At 44.0% G+C, this 27,181-nt stretch overlaps 1 protein-coding gene across 19 annotated transcripts in view; it reads left to right on the top strand.

The window, feature by feature from the left end:
- Positions 1-27,181, top strand: part of LOC105471806 (myb-like protein A) — a 504,277-nt gene that overhangs the window by 223,775 nt on the left and 253,321 nt on the right. The window contains exon 2 of one of the 19 annotated variants that reach the window (XR_981349.3): positions 21,164-21,475. The exons of the other annotated variants lie outside the window; for them this stretch is intronic. The gene's annotated coding sequence lies outside the window, so the exon portion shown is untranslated. Of the gene's footprint in view, positions 1-21,163; positions 21,476-27,181 lie in introns of those variants that run through there. 19 annotated transcript variants of the gene reach the window in all.

Consider the following 27,181-nt stretch of genomic DNA (forward strand, 5'->3'; position numbering starts at 1 on the left):
GTTGTTACGCATAGCTTTTCTCAGTGGTGAGAGAGAGATCGTGTACAGAGTACACACGGAGGGTTGAGATAGCAGCCTAGTTTATCTTACTTCTGATATGACTTTGAAAATATTGATTTTAAAAGTGTGTCTTTTAGTATACCAAAATAGTATGTCCCTGATGCTTCTCACTGCATGCAATCCCGGCACAAATGCTTTCTATGCAATTAGATTTGGGGGCTCAACTTCCATTTTTTCAGTCTGTGAAAACACTGATCATGCCAACGGCCCTGGAGAAGGCCACTCTGTTTTAGTGCAATTTACATGTGTCAGGACAGGACAGAAAAGTGACAGCATATTAAAAACAAAATAAAACTGTAATCTGTTCAATCCGTGTCATGCTGAGGATGTTTGTAAATATAAAAAAAAAATTGTATGGATTCCACTTCCATGAGATAACTGGAGTGGTTAGATTCATAGAGAAAGAAATTAGAGTAGTGGTTACTAGTGGCTGGGGGCAAAGGGGAATGAGGAGTTATTGTTTAATGGGAACAGAGTTTCTGTTTGGGGAGATGAAAAAGCTCTGGAGATGGATGGTGGTGATAGCTACACAACAGTGAATGTACTTAATGCAACTGAAGAGTACACTTAAAAATGGTTAAAATAGTAAATTTTATGCTACGCCTATTTTAGTACAATAAAAGAATACACATTCATGGAAATAGGGCATTTAAATCATTATGCATAATAAAGTGAGAAGCTAGTTGTGATTTGCAAAGAATTATAGAAATTATAGGGAGAAACAGAATCTCAAGGGCCACCCTGGCGTCCAGAGCTCTCGTTTTACAGATTCGGGAGTGGCGGCCCAAAGAACGTGTGCTTTCTTAATGACAAGAACCCAGACGGCAGGACCCCCACACAGGGCTCTTTGCTGACCCTTTGCTGCCTTCCCCCCTCCCTTAGAGGGGCCATTCCTTATTCTGAGTAAACGTGCCACTGATTAGATGGGCTTCATGATAAAGACCTGCAGTAAGGACGTTTTAATCCTTTAATCTAGACGGTTCACGAGTTCCACTGGTGTGTCTCTGGGGGCAGGCTCCCAGATCACAGACTGGTTCCACCATGCCCCATGACCTCAGAGTGCCATTAGATGGGAGGCCTTTATTTCAGGGGAAAATCACGTTTGAAACTAAGCGGGTCCCCGGCAGTTTGCAGCAACACTGGCTGCTCAAAAGGACAGCACGAGGCTTTTCACAGAATGTAGATGCCATGGTTTTAGGAGAGCTTTGAGCTTGGGAGGGTCTACTTGTGCTTTTGCAACCTTACTTTAGATTTCATTTGCATCTACTATTTGTAAGTGCACCATTTTTCTAAGGGAAGTATGTATGTGAGAATGATCTACACATGATTTTTGTAGGTGGCTCACAAAACACATGTCAGTAGCCATTCTATGGCCTTGGAGTATCATTTCCCACACCTTTTCTATGATCTGTCTTTATTTTTGACTTTAATATGTATCCCTTATCATACAAAAAGTTCTTGAGCCATATTTGATATATTTTAAAACTTCTACCCCAGTGGAATTAACACTCATTATATTTAATTCCACACAAACTTTCATCCCAGTTGTAGACCGTTTACCTACTTCCTGACAGCAAACACTACACCGGTGTGAGGTTTTATTTTAACACATTTGTGCCCATTTTCAGCATTAACAATCGTGTGTGGAAGTGGCAGTAAAACGAAGATGTCACCTGAGCATGGAACCACAAATCCCTGAACGTGTGACGGCATCTCAGTGAAACAAAAGCATGACATACTTTTTCTTTCCAAATGAGGCAGTGCCACAACTAAAAAAGCCAGTTCGCCTTTCGCTTTCTAAAATACATCTTGCTGGAGAAAACGGTTATCAAATCCCATCCACTGCCCGTGTGAAATAAATACCATTCAGAAAAGCATGGCGTTAATGGCTATACTTCTGATGAGTTTATAATTGTAGATTGCATACCATCCCAATGTGAAGCCTGAAATACGACATTCAACGCTAGGCTTATTCCAGGCTATTGCTGTGGCTACTTTTGTAATTCAACCAGCAGGGCGTTTTAGGCTAAAGTATATTTCCCCTAAGCTGATAAGCATTTTCCTGATCCAAGGCTCCTCCTGATCCAACATTCAGTTGGGGACACCTAGATGGAAGAAAGAGAAAGAGGAGAACGCGAAGTGAAGGAAAAGTCACCAAGAACAGTTTAGTGGAAAAAAAAAAAAAGGCTCTCAAGAATTAAGAATGTTGAATTGCTTGAATGGAGCTTGGGAAGGAAAAAGACCATAACTCTCACACATGTGAAGGTTACTGATACCCAGGAGGTAAAAGAAGTAATTAACATGCTATAAAGAAGGGTAACCAGAGTAATGGGGCGAAACCAAGGGAGGACGTCCTGGAATGTAATATTAGAAATAAACTTCCAAACAGGGAAGTGTCCATCTGAGTGTGAAATGGGTTTATCAGAAACAAGCTGCATGCCAGTTTCATTGACATTGCAAAGAAGGTTAGAATAAAAAGCTAATGAACAGAAAGAAGAAAGAGGCAAACAGGGTGTGTGTTAAGAGTGGTGGAATATGAAGGATGGTGCATTTGTCCAGGCCGGAGCTGCTGGCCTGAGGAATGGTGGTGACGTTTTTTACAGAGCATCTTCTGAGCACCAGAAGAGTGCTGGAAGCTGAGTTTGACACTAGCAAGACCTGCCCTGAATCAGTGACTGCTGGATGCCCGGAAGTTCCCTACATTTATGTTCCTGAAGTTGGGCTTTTTGTCACCTTAGGACTATGGCTTCCCAAACTTGGCAGTCAGTGCCCCGGCAAAAGCCCTATTACTGCGAGGTAGTGTTTATGGAGTCACAGCTAAGAATTACAGAGAAAATCATAATAGGGGCATCTTTTTTTAAAAACAAACAAACAAACAAACAAACAAACATTTTTTGACTTTGCAAATAAATTGCAGAATTATCACCATTGTTGAAATATTTTCCATTAAAACTAGAGTTTATAAAAAGTGCCTGGAAGGATGCCCCCTGCTGCCTCCCTGAGTCATCGCTTTGGATTTGTTCTTTCTTCAGAGGCAGAGATTTATTTCCATAGCAGGGGTTTCCAGTGTTGTGCTTACAGTCCTGCAATAATTCTTCCTGGCTTCGTGTCCTGACCTGCTTTTAAAACAGTCCTCCACTGTGTTAGGTAGGCAAAGCAATACTTTTCGGGGATTTTTTTTTGAGACAAAGAGTCTCGCTCTGTCGCCCAGGCTGGAGTGCAGTGATGCGATCTCAGCTCACTGCCACTTCTGCCTCTCGGGTTCAAACAATTCTAGTGCCTCAGTCTCCCGGGTAGCTAGGACCACAGGTACGCACCACCACACCTGACTAATTTGTTTTTTTGTATTTTTGGTAGAAACGGGGTTTCATCATGTTGGCCAGGCTGGTCTCAAACTCCTGACCTCAGGTGATCCGCCCGTCTCGGCCTCCCAAAGTGCCGGGATTACAGGCGTGAGCCACTGTGCTGGGCCCAAAATGAAACTATTATAACAAGGTAAGAGCAACTTTTCCCAGAGTTAAAGGACGGTGCTCCATGGAATAGTGAAAGTCTGAGACCAAAGCACCTTTTCCCTTTAATTTCTCCAATTGCTTCTAAAATATTCTATGCAATAAGCATCTGAGTCCAAAGGGAGGCTGTGTCTTCCTCCAGGGTCTCTCTGAATGAGGTCAGTTTCTATGTTAACTTTTACCCTTTCTTTTTCGTCTCATTCCAAACCGTTTCTCCTCTTGTCATCTTTTTCCTCCTCCTTTTCCTTCTTATTTCTCCTGTTGCCTTTTTTCTACCTTTTTATTTTTTGCCAATATACATAAAATTGCTTTTTTAAAAAAGATCAAAGACAGGATTTTTATATTTTTTTTCTTAAAAAACAATACGAAGGGCTGGGCTTATGCCTGTCATCCCAGCACTTTGGGAGGCCAAGGCGGGCAGATCACGAGCTCAGGAGTTCAAGACGAGCCTGGCCAACAGAGTGAAACCCCGTCTCTACTAAAAACACAAAAATTAGCTGGGCATGATGGCACGCACCTGTAGTCCCAGGTACTCGGGAGGCTGAAGCAGGAGAATCGCTTGAACCTGGGAGGCAGAAGTTGCAGTGAGCCGATATCGTAGCACTGCACTCCAGTTTGGGGCAAAAGAGCGAGACTTTGTGTCAAAAAAAAAAAAAGAAGTTAAACAATGAAACCACCCATAATATATTAGTCTTCAGAAAGAAAAGAAAACCAAGGTAAGAAGCAAATAACAGAAGTACAACTTTTGTTTTTCTAATTGTGGACTGACTCCAAGAGGATTCTGCCCCGCACTCCCCAGGTGGGCAATAGGCATCCTGTTGGCGGCGTGTAAAGGAATGGAAAGCTACAGCCACCTGGGGAGTCCAAGAGGGGCTGCTGCAGGGAGCCCACCTACCCCGCCTTCCCCATGACCACAGCCGCCCACTCCCTCAAAGTGGGACTTCAGGCCAAGCAGGAGAAGATCTCAGGCAAGGAGAAACAGTTCATCCCATCCGAGAGCTCACTGGGAGAATCTTGTAGGCTACACGCTAATGAGATAGGCCTGTCGCCAAAGGTCACCTCCGCACTGCCTTGGCCAGAAATGAGGCCTGAAATCCTGCTATTAGAGTTGCACGCACACAGGAGCCTCCTCTGGGAGTTCCGTTAACCACTGGTCTGGCAGAAGCGATGGCACAGATGGCCTCCCCAGTCTTTCCAGGGCAGAGCGGTGGGGGCGGAAAGGAAAGAAAGTGCTGAGCAGTTCAGGAGAGGGGGTGAGCATGGGGTTGGGGGGCAGCCTGGGGACACTACGACCCCACCCTGGCCTGGTGGGAGCTGGAGGAACAGGGAGAGTAAGTCTAAAGTAGGCTAGACTCAGGAAAGGGAAAGAAAACTCTGCGTGTCTTTTTTTCTTTCCTTCTTTTCCTGCCACACGTAGTCTTGTGCTCTCTCAGGGCTGGTTCTACTAGTGCAGTGATGCTATGCGGGAGGGGCCCAGGGACCTGATAACAGGTCGGCGTGTGTTAAATAGCAACTCAACCAGTGAATGAATGAATTTGCCTCTCCTACCTTTCTGGACAGTTTTGAAGTTTAGGTGAAACCATATGGATAAAAGCTCCTGTGAACTGGGAGATACTTTGCAATCCCAAAGTAGGTAATAATAAAACCAGTAATACTTTTATAAAATCATAATTAACAATAATAATGCTATCGGAAACATCAATCTAATACACTTTTTTTTTCTATGAAAGACTCATTGGATTCTTTCCTTGGCATGAAAGCCCTGCTTCCCTCAACACAGGCAGGCTCCCTCTGGCACAGGGTGATTGCATCGTAGACCTGGCCCAGCGTGACAGAGAAGCAGTTCTCAATGGCCGTCCAGCTTTCAGCAAGAGTGCCTTCCCATTTTCCTTGCTCTGCCCATGAGAATGTTCAGCAGAACTTAGGCGCCAGACATGTTCTGCTCTCGATTGTGAAGATTATACACACTCTCACCTTCTGAGATAAATGTTATTAAATTGGATAAACAACATTGTGTCGTTTTGCTTTTCTGTCTTATCTCAAGATCCTGCTGACATGGCTAAAAGGGCAACCTGTGAAAAGATTTTTATTCGTGTCTACATCAGTGTGAAAGGCTTCATCCTGGTGTGTACTAATCACTTAGACAGTGGTATGAATAAATGAAGGAATGCGTTGACAAACTAATATGCAAGGTGATTCCGGAAAGGCATAAATATGGTGACAGTGGTGAGTCTGCTGTAGGTCTACTAAGGTCTTGCTCTTAGCAGAGATCCAAACACCCAATGCTGAAGACAGTTCCTCTTTGCTTTAGAAAGCTTTGTGCACAGGAGATGGCAAACTGCATCTTAAAAACTGAGAGTCCCATAAACGCATGCCAAGGTCCATGGTGCTCCAGGCAGGGTGCTTGGTGCCGGAGAGACAGAGTGAACTGAGCTGGCCATGGCATCTGTCCTGGAGAAGTCACACTCCAATCAGGAAGGCAGGAATGTGGACCAGACCTACAGCCTCCAGGGAAGGGTGTCCATAAGCTGCGAGGTGGTGGACACTGACTCTAATGGCAGAGAAGGTGTGGTAAGAAGGCAAGGACATCTGCAATCCTTCTCTAACTCTTGACTTACTGTTATCTGCTGCAGGTTAACCACCCCTCTGTTAACTTCCTTCTCTCTAAGGAGGATATTAAGAGTAGTTGCCTCAGAAGGTTGAACAAATTTGATAATTTACAGAATGTGTAGTTGTCCCTTGGTATCCATGGGGAATTGGTTCTAAGATCGCTTATGGATATCAAACTCCAAGGATGCTCAAGTTTCTGATACAAAATGGCACAATATTTGCCTGTGACCTACACAGATCCTCTCGTGTACTTTACATCATCTCTAGATTACTTATAATATCTAATACAACGTAAATACTGTGTAAACACTTGTTATGATATTTTTATTTTATTTTTATTGTTTTATTATTATTTTTAAATATTTCAATCCATAGTGGATTGAATCCAGTAATGTGGAACCCGCAGATAAAGCGGCCAAGATACCTCAAGGAGTGGCAGTTCCAGCATTGCCCATCTCCCTGCACCAATCTCTGCCAACCTCGGAACTGTGGTTCAGTCCTAAGCTAGAGAGTAGGTTCACGCCATCCATCCCACCACCATGATCCCATTCGGCAGATGCTCACCCAGCATCAACTCTGAACCAAACACCGTTCTGGGCAGGGGCAAAGGTGAGAAGCACAGACCTTGGCCCTGCCCTCCCCTCCTCAGGAGCCCAGCAAAGCCATTCTTCACAGGTGGGACTCCACTGCCCAAGGGAAGCCTGAGGCATGAGGCCTGTGTGTTGCTCAGTGACCAGGTCCATCCTCCCAGTGCCAGGGAAAAGGAGGTGCCCCTCAAACCACAAAGTAATCCTTGGACTTCTCTTTTACCTGAGGGGTGGCAGCTGGAGAGAGCCCCACTTGCTCATCTCCACCAGCTTCCCAGTCCCTGCAACCAGCAGTGGCCAGCCTCTGGCCACCCCCATGAAAGCACATAAAAGGGTTGGGGGAAGCCGCAACCCCAGAATTGAGGTGAGCTGGAGTTTGAGGACATAGGTTGCTTTTCACTTATCTCTGGCAAGAACCATATTACAGATCATTGGTACAACAACGATTTCATGCTTCTAATTGAATACTGATGAAAAATTGGCAATGGTTTCTCAGTTACTTCTTGGAAATAAATTGTGGGTAAATAACATCTGCTTAAAGCTTGGAAACCCAGTTTCCTTTGGTTTGTGTTTTTAAATCTTTGACGATGCGGTTTGCCTTTTTACTCCAAGAAAAAAAAAATACAATTAAGTAGAGGCTGACAACTAGGTGAGATCCATAGCCAAGCTATTCTAAGAGCCTGAAGTCACCCTGGACACCCAGGTTGATGACAAAGGGCAGAAATTCAATATGGAAATAGGATCCACTCCAAACACACCATCTCTGACATTATGATGAAGAGAGTATGTATTTCATGACAGGGCAAATGTTGCCATCCTTCTGAGGGAAAATGTAAATGAGGATGCTTTTAAGGATGATTTCTACGTTGTCACTAAACTGAGATGTTTGTGCTTGCTGGTGCCAAGTGAAGATTGCTGTTGCTGTTGTTTTCTCGCAGTGATTAGGGTTCATTCCCTAGCAACAGGCAGCAGCAGAAAGGAAGCTTTGCAGGCAGAGTCACCGAATAAATGCAGTGGGAGCAGTATCAACAACAAACCAGTGATGAAGGGAGGGGCATGTGGGGCATACCACATCGCCTCTCTGGCTTTCGTCTGCACCTGGGACCAGAGGCAGGTGGGAAGGAGACCTTGACAATGTGGGAAGTCCCTTTGATTTGCTGCAATGGAGGAGTTCACATTTTACTGTGCAGTCTAGCATTGCCCATTCTGGGTTGGCTCCATCAGACACGCTTTTGTGCTTTACTGTAATTCTTTCTTTCTTTGTCCTCCTCGAAACTGATCCGTAATGCCGATTTGCTGATCAACTGTCCCTGGGACTTTGGTGTGCTGGCTCAGAACCCTAGTCTAGTCTTCAAAGGAGCTGACAGAATGGGGTGTCTCAGCATGGAGGACCCAGAAGCAGAGCTCCCTGGTGCTTTGGGGGAGAGTGAAGCCCTTCATTCCATTCCTCCTTGCAGACCAGCTTTCCTGGTATTCATGCACTGCTTTTTGTAACGTCTCAAATGAAGGCCACAGCTCAGGCAAGTAGAAGAGAGCTCCTAAGAAATGAAGTCTGGTTGCCTTTGAATTTATAAAATAATCAAAATTGCTAGTTCCTGCTAAGAAGACAGGTACAGAACAGGTGACAGGACACAGTTATTACTGTCCCCTGCTTGTTCCCTGGGCTCCTGGCCTTCCACCTTTTCTAGCTGCTGTTAGAACCCTGGTTGGGGACTTCCTCTGGCCTGACTCTCCTGGGCTTGAATGGCAACTTATTGACAGATTTCATGCCACAGTTCTTTTTCAAACAAGATGATTAACAATGGAATAATTGGGCTTGGGAAGAAGGCCTTTTTAAAGCAAACTATGGAAAATAATTGATGAGTAGTGCAGTTTTATAAAACTTTTTTTTTTTTCTATGACCCTTTAAAAACTATGTTGCTAACTGCACATCACACTGCATTCACATCCTAGGACTAACACCCCTTGACCTCTGCCATATAAATTAAGGTAGAAGAAGGGTCATAAGTAACAAAGTTTTGAAGTTGAGTGAATCTTTTTTTCCTGTAACTTGACTGACCATTTCCCTTTCTGTTTGAGAGATCTGCGTGGTCCTGTGCATGAGGTTCTGTGGTTCACGTGTGTTATCGGCTACAGAGTGCTGATTTCACTTGGGTCTGTTCCGGTTTGTCCTAATTTCTCTTTTAGAGCTTAATTATAATTTCCAACAAATTAAGCAAGACAGAAAGTGACATTTTCATCATAGATGGAGTGAATGGATGACTAAACATTCACCAGACGTCATTCTTGTAACAGTTCAATGGTAGTGATTCATGTCTGCATCTCTTGATAAAATATAAAGCATTAAATCTTGATTGCTAAGCACACTGACAAAATGACTGAACCATGTTCCTGGTTGAAGATACCTGACGGTCGACGTTTATCTGGGATCTTTTGCTGCTGCTTTGGTATGACTTCTATCGAGATAGCTTTCAACGAGGTAGAACGTTTGCTTTCACTCTGGGTTTTCCTTGGTTTCGACAATTTTTAAGTGTTAAGTGAAGGAAATCCCGTCTTGTCAGAATGTTCTTTTCAATACAAATTGCAGTGAAGTAACGGGCTAGAAAGATGTGGATCCTTCTTGATTTCAGGAAGCACACGCCTGTCGGCAACTCTCTCTACCTGGCCTGTGTTCACTGCGGTATTTTTGCCTCTGTCACCATCCTTGGGACTAGGTGCAAAAATAGGCTTACGTTCCACGTGTCACCCACCGCTTCACTTCCTTTTCAATAGATCATGCGTAAGGAGGTGAGAGGACATGGGAAGGATTGCTATGAAGTAAATAGCAGTTAATCTTTTCAGCCAGGGGTGGTGGCTCACGTCTGTAATCCCAGCACTTTGGGAGGCTGAGGCGGGTGGATCACCTAAGGTCAGGAGTGTGAGACCACCCTAGCCAATGTGGTGAAACTCCGTCTCTACTAAAAAATACAAAAATTAGCCAGGCGTGGTGGTGGATGCCTGTAATCCCTGCTACTCAGGAGGCTGAGACAGGAGAATTGCTTGAACCCGGGAGGCAGAGGTTGCAGTGAGCTGAGATCGTGCTATTGCACTCCAGCCTGGGTGACAGAGTGAGACTCTGTCTCAAAAAGAAAAAAAAAAAAAAAAAAAAGAGTTAAATCTTTTCAGATTTCTAGGCTGGAAATCAACAGAACAAGATCTGCTAGCAGAAGTTGTTATATCTCAACTAAGTATAGACTGGAGATGAATCTGACAACCTGTGACATCTTTAAATGTCAAACCCACCGCACATCACAGATGACATCGTACCTAATGATCAAACTCCCTTTAAAATATACTTCATGTAAATACATTTTTGCGAAACCACAAGCTGTTTCTCTCAGTTTTGTTTTCAGCTGGCTTTGATAAGGAGATTGGTTGGCAGCCTACAGCTAATTAAGCAGCTTTCAAGCCAACATCAATGAAAGGTTTTAGGTGACTATCAGAATTACACTCCACTCTTCATGGTCCACGGGTATCCACTATGCCTTTTAATTGTGCCAACAGACCCTGTCAGAAGAGAATGATCACACTAATTCGAGTTTATAACCAAAATCATCCTGTTTTCAGTGGTGTAGATCCAGTGTCTGCATCTGTCTTGTCAACTCACAATAGCATTAGAACAGGGGGCTGGATTTATGCTCTAAGAAATGCAATTTGCCTTTCTAAGCTCACTTATATATATTTGTATCTAACATATTATAAATTTCTTAAACTTGTTACACATTTAATTTTATAACTAGAAATCAATTTTATTTATTTATTTATTTAGTGGAAAACAGAAAATGAAGTGCAAGAGACCCTCATTTCTGGGACAAGAATTCTGAGTTTCTTGGCTTCTTTCATTCTTGTCTGACTTCTCCCCCACCCCCACCCACCCAACCAGTTGCAGTTATTTCTAGATTTTGGTAAATTATTCATTGCTTTAAAAAGAGAAAAAGCTCGATTTTCTAACTCTACAGTTGAGCTAGCCCTAACCTCTAAAGCCAGATTGCTTTAACAAAATTGTCATCATTTTATACATGACAGATTGGCTTCAAATAAAATGGTATATGGGAGGAAAACTATATTTTGCTTACACTTAGGAATGCCTGTAAACATAACAGAGTTTTAAAAAAAATCTTGGTGTTTTAACAAATGCATATTGTGAAAAAGAGGAAGAATAAATTAGCTGGTTGCCTGTGAAGTAATTGTGCTAAAAACATTCATTTTTAATATATGAGAGTTCACATTTTGATTCATATACTTGCAAAAGAAAAGTGGGAATTTTTTCCTTAATGCTTTGACTATTTAAGGAAAGCTTTTGTGCTGTGCCACTCTGCTTTTAAGAAATTCCAGAGGTACAGATACAATTGAGGGTGAACTTGAATTTGTTCCGTGGGCACGGCCTTTTCTGTTGTGGTAAAACAAAGTTAAAATGACAACGGTTCTGAAGAAAGTGCTTCAAGACCATGTCCTGTTTCACTCTTTCCAGATGACTAAAATCACCCTCATTTCCCAAGTCTTACATCGGGGGAAGAGGATATGTGGTTTAAAAGAGTGGCAAATACTAGTTAAGGTCAGCCTTTTTCTTAATGTGAACATTCAGTTTTGCTGCATGAAGATAGGGGCAGGTATTGTAGAGTAAAATTCTCATACAGAAAATGTCTGAAAGTAACAAATTAGGTGATTACCGCAGTCTCCTTATCCACTGTCATCTTTAGTCGTCGTGCTTGTTTTCAAGGCTGTTTTTTGTGTTTGTTTTTAAATGCTGCTGTCTCACATAAGTCAGGCTACTTGCTTTAAAGTACCAGAAGAGTCCTATAATATTGAAAAAATTGAAATCCCAAAAAAAATGAAGTATGAATTCTGAGTCACATGTTTTAGATATGGTGTTAAACAACATAACACATTATCTTGAATGGAAGATGTTACTACCTTGATGTGATCAGTTCAGCTTGACCAGAAGCAATGCCGACCTTTCACTGAGAATCTTTTAAACTGACCCCAAATGTCCCTATTCTTCTCAATGATTTAAAATGTCCTGTGCTAACTCTTCTATCAGTCAATATATATTTTTCAGTGTTCTTACTGAGTTTTGTTATTTGCTTTTAGTTCTTTTCTCTGTTTAATTTGCTGGTGTATGTTTTATGAAGAAATCCACTTTCAGAAGAAATAGTGACTTATTTTCTGTGGGTGTTTCCTTTCTTCACTACTTTAAGAATTTTCAAGTATAAATAAATTGTGAGAATACATATATGTGCAAGGAGCATGGGGAAGAGTTAACTAATTTTTAAATTGAAATGAGGGAAATACTGGGCTGACTCTACTGGTGTTTTTCAGAGTGTTCCTCAATTTAACAAAGCAAAACACTGAGTTGTATTTCTTTCTAACATAGATGTTTAAAAACATCTTCTAAATGTAAGTAACAAGGACTAATGCTTAAAGTATTGTCTGAAAAATCTAGAAATATCTGCATGCTGTTATGAACGATTCTGTCTCTTTATGGAGAGTTGTTTAGGCTTTTTAGAAACTCATTAATTTGATTGTAAGTGCCTCACTGTTATCAGGAAAAGAAGCTTTAGAAAATGGTTTCAGAATGTGTCATTTTCTCCTTGTTTTAATCTGAGACAGTGTGTGGGCATGCTGGTATTTTAAAAGGCTAAAAATGTTGTACATATTGCTGTGTCTTCAAATATGAGGGAAGATTACAAACAGAAGTTTTCTTTAAGCCTCTGTCTGAAATTCTGCTTTTCTTCTCAGTAGTAATTCTTCAGTTTTTACGGAGGGATCTTTCATTCTTTTTTTTCATTTTCAATTTGTTGTTGTAATTCAGCAAAACAAATGTTTTAAAAGCCAAGTCAGCTTTCTACCATGTTGATCTTAATATTTAATGCTTTATAAAATAAAACCCTGTGTTTTAATTTTAACTGGTTTCATTATTTTTTTTATGAAATGATTTGCGGTATTAGACTGTCATTCGGTTTCAATATTAATATATAACATGAACTACGTGGGTGTCACTTATTTTCAGTAGTAAATAACTGCTTAACCGATTACTTTACTTTAACGTAGTTCTACTGTTCTTCTTGAGCCTCGTGATCTGCATGTTCAAACAATATTTGGTGTGTGTTTTTGCAAAATAGCATTTACATACTGTGTCATTAAAAACAGGTTTCATGGTGTCATGGTGGTCGGAATCAGGGAATGTCGTGTAGTTGGTTTCAAAATCCATCAGTAGGTTAATCATTAATTATTCTTTTTCCAGGAAAAAACTGATGAGGTTGTTTCAGAATTTGAATTTACTAGAATTCCTTTTTTTTTTTTTTTTGCATTTAAAAAACAGTTTGCATTTTCACCTTAAAGTGGGTTAATTTGGTAAGAAAAGGTATTTTTTCTGTTTGTATTGTGGCTTGTTCATTTTCTCATAAACTGTATTTGGTAGCTAAAATGTTGAAAGCAGTTTGGGAACAAAATGTCTGCTCAAACCATGACAAAATTGGCCACAATTTGCCGATTGGGCTGATAACAAAAGCCAGCAACACAAAATAGGTAGAAAAACAGTTTGTTCGGTGATGTGAGACCACTGAAGCTCTTTTTTGCATTTTTTTTTTTCATTCTGATGCTTATGTTGTGATGGAAATACATGAAGTCTCTGCTTACCATAGTTTCTGATTAACTATTTCATCTTTGGATTTCTTTTAAAACTTCAGAAAACAAGCTGCCCACTGGACATCTGAGAAAAATTTGAAATAAGAGCCAGCTCTGCACCTAAACCTTTTGTTTTCTCTAGACCCCACTTGATTGTAAATGTCCCAAAGCTCATATTTTGATCGTTTAAAGCAGCATTTAAATTCCATTTCCCCCACCACCCCAATCTTCAACATTGAATTGTATGCCTGTTACTACACTTTTGCAAGTGTAAAACAAAAATTCAAGTTTGCAGTTTAACAGAAAAGTTCTCTTCCTGGACATACAGTTGACAAAAATATCAACAGCTAAAAGTACATATTGGCTCTCATATCATCTTCACAGACTGTAAGCAACTATTAATGTTTTACATGAGACAATACATTTTTTTTCAAACGATAGAACGAGATAACAGCCTCCTCTCCCTTGCCTCTGCTGTTGTAACTTCTCATACCTTGTGTTGCCTCTGTGTGTGTGATAGTCTTTTTTTTTTTTGGTCTTAAAAATCAGATACTCCAGGACAATAATTAGGATGAGGTTTATGTTTCTACTTATCTAATCTTTGTTTTCACAAATAAATACAAATAACTCAAACTGAAACTTGATGGCTTTGGTGATAATATAATAGCAGCCACGGGGAAATTTTCTTCATTTTAATGTTCTTTCACAACCCACATTCAGTTTCGGTAGGAAAATTATTAACCTTTTCAACAGCATGCTGAAATATGGGTTCACAATAGACTCCTGAGTATGATTTGCAGGTTTTGGTTCTATTTTGAGATTTTGGTGTACAGTTTTTCTCTTTTTTTCTCTTTCTTTCGTTCGTTCATTCTCTCATACCAATTGCTTTCTTTGACACCAATCACAATGACTTAAAATCCTTCACTTGATATCTTTTTAATGTGTGTCCATTATACAGTGTTTGCATTTATTTTTTATTATGAGAAGGGAGAATTCCTATTTCCTTCTCTCCTACTGATTGGTTCTATGGGAGAGGACATATTCTTTATTCTCACTGTTTTTCTCCACTCTAATCCTCATGTGGAGGTTGTGAGTCCTCCAGCCCCATTTAAAAAAATCCAGTTGAGCCACATTTCCCCGAGGGCACCTGGCTCCATGTCAGGCATCAGATCTGACTCCCGTCTGCCTCCAGTGGCCTCGTGTCTGTGTCCATCACCAAAGCAAGTACCCCGGTTTGGGCTTGCTGTCCTGAAATTCTGCACAGCCTCAGGCTTCCATGGGAGGCCTGGGTGACGGTGTCTTCACAGCTGACTGCTGCTGGGGCTGCAGGTCTGGAAAGGCTATTGGAGGGAGGTGATCATGATCTTGTTACTGTGGCTTCTTCACCTGAAACACACACGAGGGCAGGACCTGGGGCCAGAGAGGCCGGTGAGTAGGAGGATCTCGGATAACAGTTTCTGTTTTAGGCGTCCCCTTCTCCAAGTCTGGCTGGGACGGCCACACCTGCAGGGAGGGCCCTGATTGGGGTCGTGGTCCTGCCCCACATCTGGCAAGCCTGTGCCTCATGTATTCACAGTCATCTTTTTTGTTTGATCCCCATCTATCCTAAGTCCCCACCCCACCTCAGTGCCCTACCCTACCTGTTCCCACCATCCCTGCAAAGTTGAATATGGAAACTGAGAAACACATATTTTATCTGTAACAAATGTGGACATTTCCAGTATTGTAGCCTGTGTTTTTTTTTTTTCTTCTTCTTCTTCTTCTGCTTCTCATACTTCCTGTATGAGGTTAGTTTTTTTTTTTTTTAAATGATAAACAAACTATTTTTTTTTCAACTTTCTTGGGAGGCCTGGGTGTCTAGTGCCTCCTGCCTGCGTTGTTGTGAGCCTTTTGCTGGTGCTGTCTACCTGGGCACATGTCGGCGTGAGCAGAGCCTGAAAGTGGGAGTGGGGGATGTGGTATTTTGCACCCACCTCTCCTCCCCAGGGTTGCAGTGAGGAGGGTTGAGCTGGTGAAAACATTTCTGTTCTATTTGAAAGAGACTGCGGTAGAATTCATGGCTAAGTGTTCTGTGCAGGCGAAAGGAGCTGAAGGATGGAAGGCAAGGGGGATAGGGGCAGGGATGGAGCATGGGCAGAAGAGACGTTTGATGTTTAGGGAGAGATCACTGGTGCAAATTGAATATCCCACAGTGTTCAGTCTCACGCTATGTGGATGAGCAACATCTGGAAAAGGAGATTAAGGGATGAAGCATGCCAACATTTCTCCCCAGGTCACCCCAAAAATGTGTTGAAAATTCTGGACGGCTTCTGAGCTGCTTGCTCTTTCCGCCCCTGGTTGAGATCTCAGGAGAGAGCGTCCAGCAAGTAGCTTGGGTACAGTTGATTAAGTGTGAACATCAGTAGCCAGCCGCATGGCCAACCTGCAGTCACCCATGGCCCTGCATACAAGAATGTCACTAGGAGCAGATATGACTTGCCACCGGTGGTTGTGTGTATCTGAATCACCTGGGGGCTGTGAAACACACATCCCTAGGACCCAGCCCCAGGGTTTCCTTCTTAGAATATCTGAGGTGAGGCCGGAGAATTTGCATTTCTAACAACTCTCAGGTAAGGAGATGCTGCCAGTGCTGAGACTCCCATTGAGAACCACAGCCTAGAGCCAGGGTGGTTGAAATACCTGAAAACTATGTCTACTGGAGTCTGCAAGTTGTCTCCACTTTTTTCCTAATGTCCCTTTGTGTGCCCTACCACAAACTTAGAATCCACACCAGCCTCTCAGAAGGCCTTTTGCATTTCTCAGTAACTGCACAGCAAGGTTACTTGTCATCTTGACGTTTTACCATGTCCATCAGACTATAAAGTGGCTAAAATGTTTTTGAGGTTTGGTTCTTTGAAAAATGGGTTTTATTTTACAGATAGTGAAAGGGTGAGTCTGTAGTGTATGGTATGACTAGACTAGAAAACAATCTACCAAGGGCCGACCCTTGGGTTGCTACCCCTTGACAATTTCCACCTTTACTATAAACTAAGGGAGCTGTCATAGGTTCTTCCCTCTACAGAGCACTCTTGACGGAAGTGACACCATCTTAGAAAAAGACTCCATCTTACGTGTCAAAAGGCATCATGCCAACAGGGAACAGATGACCACCTAATCAATAAAGACCACACCCAACCAGATAGGGACATCACCAGCTCTTTTCTACTATCAGTCCTTGCCAGAGGTCTTGGGGCTATAAGAAGAGCAGGATTTCACCAGCTTGAGATGGTCATGTTAACAGAGTCTTGCTCTGTTCTTGTCGTGATCAGCACCCGGCATCTGTTGCCAAAGACTCTGCCCACATCAAAGACTCTTGATGTCTGTCCGGAACAGGCCAGGACACTCTCATCCATGTTGCTCTCGTTGGATTGGCTCATTAACCCTTTCTTCTATCCCCTTCTGACTCTTTTTTTTTTTCCAAAGCCACATTTATGTTCTTTTATCCCCTTTCTCTCGATGTTAAATGTTACTGTTTCATGTGGAATGTTTAATATAGCATTTATATATTGATTAAATTAAGGACACTGCTGTGTATGGTTTGCAATATTGACTGACTTGCAGAGTGGCTTGAGCCTGAGTACTCACAGCTCTGACTACCAACTGAACAGGACATTCTCAGGAGAATCACTTCCTTGGGAACTCCATGTAACTTGTGGCTTTTGTGATTGAAATAGCATCGGTAAAAGTCTGACCCTGTGGAAAGACACAAATGTGCATGGACCTGGCTATGTCTGACTTTGTGCTGCTCAGGACACTCTGCACCCAAAAGTGAGCGAGCCTGGAAGACCTCGGGGGTCAGATGTTTGAAGGGGCTGCTGAGTGTCCTGGCAAGCAGCAGAGCCTCACCATCAGTTCGCTGCATGGAAGGCTGTGTCCCTCTCTTTCCCTGCTAGTTTTTGAATTCCCTTGAGCTCTGATCTTTCCTAGGTGAGAGAGATGATCCCAATAGCACCAACCTGAGAGGGCTGGGGAGATGTTTGAAGGAAAGCTCAGCTGGGGAGCTGTAGCTGGCCTATGGTACATGTTCGGGTGTGTGTCCTGGGACTGACACACTCTGCTGACAGGGGTATTGAAAGTCCCCACTCAAAGACACAGAATCTTCCTGACCAAGTGTAGGTCGGTAACGATGCGTGGAGCACTTTGCAGAAACTGCTTCTCAGGGGAGGTCCCCTTGAAAAGGTGCTAAGTCTGCTCAGAGATACGTGGCTGGAGCTCTAGACGCGGGAGCCTCTGTCAGAGACAAGGGCCGGGGGACTCAAGTACTGCTGCCTGGCTCCCCTGCCCTGACAGCTCTAGCAGCACACGAGTCTGATTATACAAAGAACCCATCTCATATCTCCCTAAAATTAGTCTATGATAAGAAATATACATTTCCTGAATGTGCGGTCTAGGTTTAATATTCTGAAAAATAAAAACAGTGGACTCCTGAGAACCGAACAGTTTGGCAGTAACTGAGCAGGCTCCATCCTCCTTGGCAATTCTTTTGAAATCTCAAAAAGTTGGCTTCCTATAGTGTTAGAATCTGATGTGAGTCAAGATGGACAGGGTGTGAATTCCTCACTCGTCCCTTTTCTATGCACTGAGGAAGACCTCGGTGCTGCCAATGGGGCAGAGCGAGCTCCAGTGTTTTTGCATGTGGCTGACTGGAAGCTCTGGCTTGGGCTCTCAGCAGTGAGGTATTGGCAGTTCCTTGGATGTCACAGCGAATCGAAGCTTGTGGTCTTCACTTCCTCCTGCCTTGAGACTTACTGCGCAGAAAGTAGAGGCTTGGATGGTTCAACTTCAAGGGCAAAACAGCCTGCCTCGGGGGTGGGATTGGGGGTGGGCATCTGTGCCACTGCTTCTCTCCCCTTGTCAGTTTACCATGCCAGCAGCCTTCTGTCTGATTGTCATCAGGAACAGAAAGAGTATGATTTGGGAGCTAGCTGGGGAACTTCGTGAAGGTTGCCTGAGCTGCATTTTGGGCCCCCAGTTAGGGCTTCTATTCAGGGTGATGTGTGTGACCCTGAGGCCACCTCTCAGATCTGGGGGGAAGTGAGGTTGTGTACCCACAGTGGGGAGGCCTACCTGGGGGCTCCTCAATACTAGACACCTGCAGGAGCAGCAGGTCAGCCAAGCCAAGAGTAAGAGTGGCCTTGTCTGTGACTAGAAGCTTCTTCAGGGCTGCCTCAACACTGGGGTGGCACTGGTGGTCTCCACCCACTCCCAGTGTACACTGGCATCTAGGAAGCCAGGTGTGATCGGCTCTGAATTAGGGGCAAAACTTTTAGTTCTCAGATGAAATGTCGTGGGTTTCTTCAGTGATAACTAGACAGCCAGGCCAACGTAGAGCTGATTCATCCTCGCAAAACCTCCCAGACAAGCCAGCTCAGGCCTTGCAGTGGAGAGCTGGAATTCAGAGTCTTCTCAGCTTTGGCCAGAAGCCAAAGGTAGGAGAGGTAGGAGAGACCCAGGTCCCGGTCCCAGCTGTGTCTTATCCAGAGTGACCTTGGGAAGGTTGCCAACTTCCTTTTTCGGTGAGCTTTGCTTTCTTTACCTGCAAAGTGAAGGGTTGGTTTGATGATCCTTAAGGGTGGCCACCTCTCACTCTGTGACTTTGGCCCAGGGTCCACATGGTTGGGTGTTCCATACTGTGGCCCTCCTGGGCTATTGCATTTTGGTTTTTCATCGCACTCAGAAGTGGGGGTAACTGGTGAGGGGCACGGGTTGGTAAACCACCTCTCTATTTCAGTGATGAAACTAAAGAAACCAGGTTTCCCCTTCCACCCCTACCGGCCACTGATGCATTACTTAGTTCCTGTTTCTCTTTGCCCACCCAGGAAGGCATTGTGTATGAAATCCTGGGCCCAGATGCTGGACTTTAAGCCACATTAGAAAATGCTAGCTCATAGGACTCAAAACGGGAAGCTGGCTTTCCCAACAGATTCATCTGGGCAGTGCTCCTCCCAGAATGTGTAGGGATCACGGGGCCAGGTTCGTCAAGACTCAGGAAGCTCGATTTTTCACTGTCACTAGCCAATAAGGCCTTTAAGGAAAAAACAAATAAGACTGTAGGGGTTTGTATGGATCCGTTAACTCACTTGTACAAGACATTGGGAAAGATACCGCGGTGGAGGGAGGAACAATACAGTTTCAAAAGATAGATAGAGACTGTCACAATTGCCACATGTCCTGGCAGCCAGGGCTACCAGCTCAGGAGAAGCTTTATTCCCTGGCCTGCAGTGCTGCAAGAGACCCTAGGAGGAGGAGAGCTCTGCCAGGCCCTGCGGGCTGGGCAACCCGACTTCGGCCACATTTCCTAACACCACTCAGCAGAACCATGCCAGCAAAGACCAGTGTACAAAAAAAAATACGGTGTGCCAAAAAAAAAAAAAAAAAAGTTATGCCCATATATGTTCAGGAAGTGCACAATAATTTAAACAGCTTTCTTATTTCTTAACTTCTCTGTGTCTTTTGTGTGCTACTGTATCTTGTGAATGAGTCTCAAGAGGAAGGATGAAGCTTTTCCAAAGCCACATCCCCTCATCTCATTTTACAGAAAAATTTGTGCCTAATATGAACCAAAGGAAATGGGGAGCGGCAGGGCCAGTGGGTTTTCATGGTGAACTGAGGGTTGCGCCTTGGACAGGTTGTATGTGGAAGGGACGGCAGGGTTCCCAAGGAAGCTTTGCACGGTCCTGGGTAGAGCTATCCCTTCTTCATCCATGGTGAATATGGCTGGAAATAGCGGGTAGTCTTGGATTTGACCTCCCTCCCATGAAAGTGCTGTCTCTGGTTCGCTCCTGGAAAAACCGCTTTCTCCCCAAAGTGTGTCTGAGCAGCAGATTTAAGCATGAAGTCGGTTTTGTGGGGCCACAGTATGGACTTTGGGAAGATGGTGCCATCTGTATTTCTGATTCTGCCGTCCCTCTGTCTGTCTTTGGAAGTATCCTTTCACATGTTTGGAAGACTGAGAATGATTTTCTGCAAACAGTGAGCCAGACCACACTGGTCTCAAGCAGCAGAGCAGTTATTAACAGAATCACAGTCTTTCTGGAGCTGCTGTCAGTCCTGTGCTGTCCTCAGGGACGTTGCTTGGTCGGGGCCCCCTTCTTATCTACCCTTCCCTCTACCTCACCGAGGCTGCTTGGCCCAGGTTTATCGTGATTATTCGATGTACCTGGGAGGCCATGTCTCCCGGGGAGGCTCAGGACCTCATTGGGTTGGAATTCCATGGGGATCTCTCATTGGGTCTCTTTGGGCCCTTGGAGAGGGGAGTGCAGGGCACCACCTGGGCAAACACCTGTGCCATCCTGTAAGTCCTTGTGTGACTCTTCATCCAAGTCAACGGGGGCATGTAGGGGAAGAGCCTCAGGGCCCACCAAGAGTCAGACTCTGACCAGGAAGTCAGAACTGAGTCAACTTTTCAATAAACACACAGGTTGGCCCCAAACAAAGCAGCAGGGTTTTGGGAACATCTGCCTTTTTAGTCTCTTCTGAATTCTGTTTATGTGGACACCCCATGCCCTGCACCACTGTTGCCGCCAGCAATGTTTGTTGCTTGTCAATATTTGAATAGATGCTGATAAATTTGATTCTCTGGCTTATTGTGGCATTCATGATATGTCTTTCCCTTTTCAGTCTCCATGTTCTAGAGCAACTGTCAGTGTGGTTGGCAGTGACCTGTGTTTTTCATGCATGTTTTTGTTTCAGAATAACTGGGAGATGAAACAGGAAGCTCTATGACACACTTGATCGAATATGACAGACACCGAAAATCAGGACTCAGCCCCCTCCAGCACCTCTACCTGTTGCCCGCCGATCACAGACGGGATGCAGCTGAAAGATTCCCTGGGGCCTGGTTCTGACCGCCCGCTGTGGACTCTGAGGCCTCTGCATTTGCGGGTGGTCTGCCTGTGATATTTTGGTCATGGTCTGGTCTGGTCGGTTTCCCATTTGTCTGGCCAGTCTCTATGTGTCTTAATCCCTTGTCCTTCATTAAAAGCAAAACTAAAGAAAACAGAATTGTTTGCTTATTAGCTATCTTTAAGCACTGATTGAAAGGTGTTTGAGGGAACCCTGGCATTACCACACAGTTCGTCTGACATCTTTCAATGTGTGTTGGGCTTGACTCTCTCATAACTCAGCCACGCTTGCCTTGCTGCTTCTTGTATCTCTCCCAGATTGCTGTAGAGTCAGTGTGGGCAGACTGACATTTGAGAGAAACGTTGAGCTTCATCTGGAAACCTCTTTTCACACCCACCCTGATCGTGGCCTATAAACTGTGACCCCAAGATCTCCATTCACCTCGGGCTTTCCACTAGAGACATCTACCATCTCTGCTGCCTCCCTCCCCTCACACATCCGTTACTGCTTCACTTATTCATCCCATAAGGATTTCTTGCGGGCCTGCTGTGTGCTGGGTTCTGGAGACAAAACAGTGGGTGGGATTAACTCAGCCCCGGTCCCTACCCAGCACCTCTAGCCAAGTCTGAGTGGGCTCTGCTGAAGAAGTGTTGGGCACACTGCACAGTTCATCATGGTAAACGGCTCCGTCCCATTTCACTTAGATGCCCCGATTTCCTAAATGCTCTCTTGAACTCTGACACTCTGAGACTGGCACCTGAACAGTCTATACAACGGTGAAATAGCGAAGCCTTCCTTCTGTGTAATCCCACTCTCTTCCCCAACCTCAAGCAGGACAATTTGACCCCCTCCTGAGGACATGACCAGAGAGGCCATTAGTAGGAGCCTTCCAGAACTTTCTGGCAATCTTCACTTTTAAGCTTAGCAAACATCCAAGAATAATTTTAAATGACCATGTTTACTGTTTTGTACTTGTTGGAATTAGTTTACCAGTAGGCCATGATGATGATCACAAAAGCCACTACGTGCATGCAGTGTTCATTGCAATGCATATCGAGGTCTCAGCCCAAATGCCCCCTTCTCAGGGAGAATTCCCTGAGCACCATGTCCTGAGAGAACCCTCCTTCCTCCCCACCGTTTCTATCTTGTGATTTTATTTTATTTTTTTCATAGACTTACCATTATCAGCACTTATTCTGAATGTTCAATTATCTGTCTGTCTCTCACTCCACTCCCAAAATTCTGCTCTAGAAAGGCAGATTGTGGTCTCTCTTATTTCCCGGTCTGTCCCCGGTGTTTGAGACCTGAGCCTCATCAACAACTATGGGCTGACTGGGTTCATCCTCTCATTACTTCTCAGGCACACTGAGATGCTGAGCAGCCCAGTGCTCTGACCATGTTTGGCGGATAAGGAAACTGATCTGAGTCTGGTGAATGGCCTCACTGGGGTGAGGACCCAGGCTTTCCTCTGGGACATCACCCAGCAGAAAAGGGTGATCGTGAACGCTCTACTGTCTGGATAGTCAGGTTCTCATCAGAAACCAAACTTTGCCTTGCTGATAAACTTCCTAAAGTTCGCATTATTTGCCCCCATCCTGGAAGATAAGGACCACTGTGTTGTGGAGGGAATTAGCCTCAGCTGGGTGTCTCTGGATGCTACTTTTCCCAGAAGAACACTAAGAAGAGCAGATGAGATGAATACAAAGATTCCACCTTGCCCTGAGATTCTGCTGGTTCTACCTGGCTAGGTTCTAGCAGAAGAGAAGGAAGTGTACAAGGGTAACATGTGCAAGGGCAGTGTACAGGGGTAACATGGACATCAAGGACAGTCCTCCTGAGGATGTGGGGAGCCAGGCCCAACTGTGGGTTGGCAGAGTTGCTGACACACACCTAACTCTGGTCCCTCTGGATACACCCTTGCCCAGGTGCAAGGGGCTCCACTGGGAAGAACATCTCCACCCAAGTGATCACTCTTCCTCTGTGTTCTTGAGTGGGATGAAACCACATTCTCTACCCATTTCCCAGTCTCACCCCCAGGATTATTTATGACCTCAAAAAGATGGATGTCATAGGCGCAGGGAGGACCAGACATAACCCATATGGTGCCTGCGGGATAGTTAGTTCACAAGGATATTAGGAGAAAGAGCAAAAGAGAAGTGACCACACAATTCTAGATGGTTAAGGCAATGGTTCTGACCCTGGCCAGACATTAGAATTACCCAGGGGCTATGAAAAATCCAGACACCCAGGATCCGCTTGGACCAATCACATCAGAATCTGGGGAGTGAGAGGGTGTAGACATCAGTATTTTTTACAACTCTGCAGGTCATTTCAATGCATAGCCAAGACTGAGAAACACTGGTCTTTCAATGTACCATCCACAATGGTAGCTGTTAGCCACAGATATCTATGGAACATATAAAATGTGGCTTGTACAACCAAGGGACTGAATTTTAAAATTCCTTTTTATTTTAAATTTAAATATCCACACGTGACTTGTGGCTGCCATATTGGACTATGCAGATACAGAACATGTGTATGAGCACAGGAAGTTCTACTGGCTAGTGTGGTCCAGGGGAACCTGGAGTCCTATAACTGCCAAGTTAAATCCTGCTAAGCCTGAAGGGACTTTTAAGGTAATTCTGTCTGTTAACTTCACTAACAAGCCCTCCTGTCTTGGATTTGCTATATATTTTTCATCTATGTTTCAAGCCAGGGCTTGTGCAGCAGCAAGGGCGACAAACTTTCAAAGCACTGCACTGTAGGACTGAAAAGCATTGAAAATACAGTTATGCACTCAATGATGTTTCTGCATATACAATAGCGGTCCCATAAGATTATAATGGAGCTGAAAAATTCCTATCGCCTAGTAATGTTGCAACTGTCATGTTGTAGCACAATGCATTATCTTTTCTATGCGAAGACACGTTTAGATGCACATATTCTTACCATGTGTTACAACTGCCTACAGTATTTAGTGCACTGAAATGCTGTGTAAGTTTGTAGCCTAGGAGTAATAGGCCATACCATATAGCCTAGGCATGTAGTGCACGCTATGCCATCTAGGATTGTGTAAGTATACTCTGTGATATTGTGCGCGCTATGCCATCTAGGATTGTGTAAGTATACTCTGTGATATTCGCATTACAATGAAATTGCCTAATGATGCATTTCTCAGACTGTATCCTTCTCATTAGCAATGCATGATTGTATCTGTAAAAATCTAAGGCCCAGACCTAAGTACTTTGGTGTTCATTCTGTTGGTTTACTCAGTTTGTATCTATGAAGACCCAGTTCTAGAAAGGAGCTTTCTAAATTATTGTTTAGTTCGTGTAATCCAAGAATTTACGAGACTTTTGGAAAAGCAGAGTGCTGGAAGTGCCACCTTTCGGAGGTCACGGATTTAGTCAGGTGGCCCAGCAAACTCGACTCATTGGGGTTAGAGATGGAGAATTAGAACCAAAGCTGAATCACTTTCTGCTTATCACTCACAGACTGCCAGATTTTCTTTTTTTGTTGGAGGGAAAGCACCTTACAACAAATAATAATACTATTTTGAATTTCAGAGCTTTCCCTTTTTCAAAGCACTTTACCATCTCTGACTTATTTTGTCCTCCCAACAAGGCCGTAAGATAAGGAGGGGAGGGCTTTTTAGAGCCTGTCTAACACCCTAAGACAGAGCTTAATATTGCTGAAAGCATTGAAAAGTACAGGTTTTGTTTTCGCATCCCTGGCCACACTCAAGTACTTAGTGGCATAACTTGAAACAAATTGACATAGATTTTTAACCCTACAGTGGACTGTGTTTTTAAAAGACACTAGAGCTTCACATTTGTTCCCTTTGGTTCCATCCCAGGTTTCTAACCCTTGTGCCTACATTTTTGGGAGCCATTTCTTCCTCAGAACTTTGTGTGATCTGCGAATTTGGTAAATATGCCTTCACTTACCATGTCTCCTTCCAAGGTGGTTTTTTTTTTTTTTTGGAAGGAATAGCTCACTGCAACCTCTACCTCCCAGGTTCAAGTGATTCTCCTGCCTCAGCCTTCTGAGTAGCTAGGACTACAGGCACCCGCCACCATGCTCGGCTTATTTTATTTTATTTTTTGTATTATTAGTAGAGACAGGGTTTCACCACGCTAGCCAGGATGGTCTCAATCTCTTGACCTCATGATCCACCCGCTTCAGCTTCCCAAAGTGCTGGGATTACAGGCGTGAACCACCGCCCCCAGCCTCCAAGGTGTTTTTTAAATGGTGAATGGGACAGAACACAGGACAGAGCCCCATGGCTCTCCACGAAGAAGGTCCTGTGTCACTCCAAAGGATGTCCCCTGTGCAGAACCAATCGCGCCAGGCTGACATCCTTGCTTTTGGGTCCTCAACCTTCTCATGGGTAGAGCTGCAGAGTCATTTCAAACCACACCTGACTGTGGGCAGAAAGCACGGAATTGTCTGTCCAACTGGGGACTCAGGAGCAGCCTGGCTGTTTGCAGCAGCTGCAAAGGGAGCAAAGGCAGGCAGGACTTCCACGAGCCAGGAGGTGGCCCTCTTTGGAGACGAGTGTCCTGCCAATTACAAGTCCTCCTGGTCACACCATCATCTGGCCCATCTTTTGTATCTTAGATCGGATAGGGTGAGAGGTTTTCAAATGCTTTACTGAAATCAAGACACACTTTCTGGGGCATTCCCCTAATCGACTGTTCTGGTGAAGCTCGTCAAAACAGGAAATGAGGTTAGCATGGAATGACTTTCTCTTAGAGAACTTATGTTGCTTCCTTGAGACCACCACTTTCTTCCCAAAAGCTTGTGAGCCTTGTTTCGTGTCTCCTCTGGGTTTTTTGGGAACTTGGAGGAAGTCTGTTCTTCTGTAGTTTTTAGAATCCATTCCCCTGGAAAATGGTGGTGGTATTTTCTTGTTCCCGGTCTTCCAGACTCTCTCCTTTTTCCTCCAGTATCTCTAAGATGTTTGCAAGTTTGTCTGAAGTGAGATCTGCACATACTCGAACCACAGCAAGAATGGGATTGAGCCACACGTTCTGTGCCCATGACCAGGCTGACAGGGCCACATGTGGCCTCCCTGGCATGGGCTTTAGGCAACTCCTTCCCCTGAGAAGCTGTTGGATCCACATGTTCTCACTTTATCAAAAATGGCAGGAAGAGGAAACTGATCTGGTGGAGATGAAACTTAGTGGGAACACTCCGCTTTCCTCCCCTGCTCCGTGTGTGAGCACTTGGCTCAGAAATGCACTGTGGCTGAGACAGCCCTATCTGGCTTCACCTAAGCCAACCCCCGTGTTGAGTTCTTTAACTCAGTTATCAAAGCAGTGAGGGTTTCAGATCTAGACAAGCTGCATCATGCTTATTTTTGCTGAGGTTTTCTGACAAATGGCTCTACTTGAAATTTCCAGATTTAAATGTCTGTTTTATTAAAACTAAAGTACTTTTGAGTCATATTTGCTTTTATGCAGTAAAAGAGAGTCCATGAGAAGGAATAGCTGGCTTTGCCTCACAAGTTGTTTAGGGAGGGCTGCTGTCTCCAATGCGAGACCTGGATTACCTTTTGGAGATTCACCTACTTCTCATGATGCTCTTGTTGCTGGAATCATGGTCTGTTACATGCTTTACATGACTTAGCAGGATCTTGAAAGCTGTCCTGAGTGCTCCTGCTGGAATGGGGTAGATTTCAGTTCCCTCTCCCTTAGTCCCGCGTGAACCTCAGCCTCACTCTACTCAGGTCTAGGGTACTTAGTATGTTCAGTGATGATTGTCTACGTAGATGGATTTAAAAATGTGCACCTTTATAATCATCCCAGCTACCACCTAAGATTCTAGCTTGCTCTGGAGACATGTTTGGTGGTTTACAATGTT

Source organism: Macaca nemestrina, chromosome 13 (genome assembly GCF_043159975.1).
Source record: "Macaca nemestrina isolate mMacNem1 chromosome 13, mMacNem.hap1, whole genome shotgun sequence".
NCBI classification, from domain to species: Eukaryota; Metazoa; Chordata; class Mammalia; order Primates; family Cercopithecidae; genus Macaca; species Macaca nemestrina.